This window comes from Convolutriloba macropyga, chromosome 1 (assembly GCF_964194025.1).
Source record: "Convolutriloba macropyga chromosome 1, txConMacr16.3, whole genome shotgun sequence".
Taxonomy (NCBI): domain Eukaryota; kingdom Metazoa; phylum Xenacoelomorpha; order Acoela; family Convolutidae; genus Convolutriloba; species Convolutriloba macropyga.
Genome location: NC_134468.1, coordinates 19,375,374 through 19,377,842, shown reverse-complemented (window position 1 = coordinate 19,377,842; position 2,469 = coordinate 19,375,374).

The following is a 2,469-nucleotide window of genomic DNA, read 5'->3' as shown; positions in this document are numbered from 1 at the left end:
TTTTTTTCAGCGGCCAAAAAGAACAACAAACAAAAATTCAATTGAACCTTAACAGAAAACGCTGTCCAAACCGTCAAGCCATATTTTGGCCCTCAAAAATTTATCGATTGCGCCCTTTTCAAACAGCGACAAAGTAGTATATGGCCATTCATTAGTAAGACTAGGTAACAAGTTGACAAAAAAGCGAAACGTAAAAGTATGTAATGATTTGATTTTTTTTTCGAAGCAAAATTACATCCAAAGTCATGAAAGACATTAATTACAAAAAGAACTATTTAAATAGGGTCAGTTATTCATCCACAGGAAGCCATGAGACCTGCAAATATCCAGATTTTTTCGTGCTTGTACAAAAACAACGTCAAGTATGACATAAACACAATTAATTTAATTTTTTTGTGAAAAACCGGTATCGAAGACAGTAAGGTCATAACGAATACGAAAAAAATAGATTTTGGGACATCAATCCCCTTTGACACCTTCCCTTGTCACCCATAATGTCATATTTGACCTGTATTTAACTAACAAGATCAGGTAACAAATAGAAATTTAAAAAGAACAAAACTGCTAAGTTAAAAAGTTTTTTTTTAGTTTTGTTAAACAATTTTTTCAAAGTCATGGAAGCCATCAGCTACGTAATAACATCAGAAGATCTGCTCATCAATATGTCCATGAAAAACCGATGAAACCTATCCATTTACAGAAAATTTCATAGGACCCAAACGACAAAGTAAAAATGACAGTTAAAGACAAAATTTCAATTAATTTCTTCAAGAAAGAGGTGTCGGTGCTGTCAAAACGGTAATCTATGTTGTTCAGGATTTTAATAAGCGCAATTATGATATATTTTGAACGCTTATAATGTGATATGAGAATTGTCAATAATGTGATAAGGTGACAAAACTAGAAAACGTGAAAAACTGGCAAATATCTTAAAACAAAAAAACTGAAATCTAGTAGTATCAAAGGCAGAAAAGAAAACTTCAGGCTTAGAACCACAACCGAGACTAAACTTCAAATCAGTAGAATGAAGAAGTATTCTTTCTTTGCTGACACTAAGCTAGAAGTTGAACAAATTAAGAAAAAAATAGAGGAAAAGTTAATTAAGCCATTATATATTTGAAAATCAATTTTTTTTAAAGGTCGAAATCACCATAAACATTCAAGAAAAAATTTAAATGCATTAGCTTGGAGCTCCTTAAAAAGCCAAATAGACCTACCACTCCTGCGCTTTGATTTGATATGTTCTGTTCCTTTTTATTTAAAAAAACGTCTTTTTTTAAAAAAAAAAAGACCGACTGATTGCAATCCGACTTCTTTTTGGATAGTAACAGTCCAAGATTGGCCCAAAACTAGCCCTGCTAATGCCTATTGTCCGTTAGGAACAATTGATTTTTCGAATGTTGTAGATATAGATAATTTGCTCGTTGAAAACTCAAAAATAAATTCTGCATTTCTGAAAACCAACGAGTAAAGTTAGCAAAAAACGGCGAAGTTTTAATTACAGAGCACCCTCAAAGGACGCCGAAGTAGGAATAGCCCCCTTCTGAGTCTACAAAGACTGTATGAGTATTGTCTGGGGCTGTACTGCAGGCAAATTTAATCAAAGTGGACTAAAGTAGCTTATTTCGTGCCGTTTTTTGATGAAAAAGGCTGAATTTTGTATTATTTATCCAGAATTTTTTACCAAAAAATTAAATCAAAACAATCAACAATGCGTGTTTGTCTTTGAAAATATAGTCAACGACAATATTTTCAAAAATTTTATTAAATTTTAGCAAAATTGACGAAAATTTAGGCGAAAATTCCGGAAAAAGTGAATAAAAACAACGTGAATTCACTCTACTTTTCTCATAAGTTTAAACCTCGATAACTCCCTGTAGAAAACGAAAATTTAAAAAATCTTTTTACTTCCATATTCTACGCTGGACGAGCTTTCTAATGATACCAGTCTCAACTCTCTACGATGAATATATCGATCGGCGAAAATTCACGGAACAAAAAAAAACCCATTTGAGTATATAGTTCCTCCCCCCTCAAGAGGGTCGGAACAATAATTTTAGTATGATTTTGAATAAACACAATCAATTTGAATAAACATCAATCAATTTTTTATGATCTTAGTATGAATGTCAAATTCTGACATTTCTTAGCTTAACATTTTCGCAAACATTTAAATTGCAAGGCCGTTTAACCATCTCTTACGTGTTATCGGAGAAAACGACAACCAAATCACTTCTAAAAGACTGCGAAATTTAACTTTATAACTGATAATATAGCTTAAAAAAAGTTGCAGCTGAAATCAGAATTTGAAATGTTAGGTCAATTTATTACGAAGCCCCGTTTTCTGGTTCATTGGGCACCACGATAACAGGCTATTTGTTCAGGAAACGAATTACCAAAGTTTTTAACATAGGAAAACATGAGTTTTAATACGCTACTTTTTGAATCAGACGGAGTAAGTAAACTAGG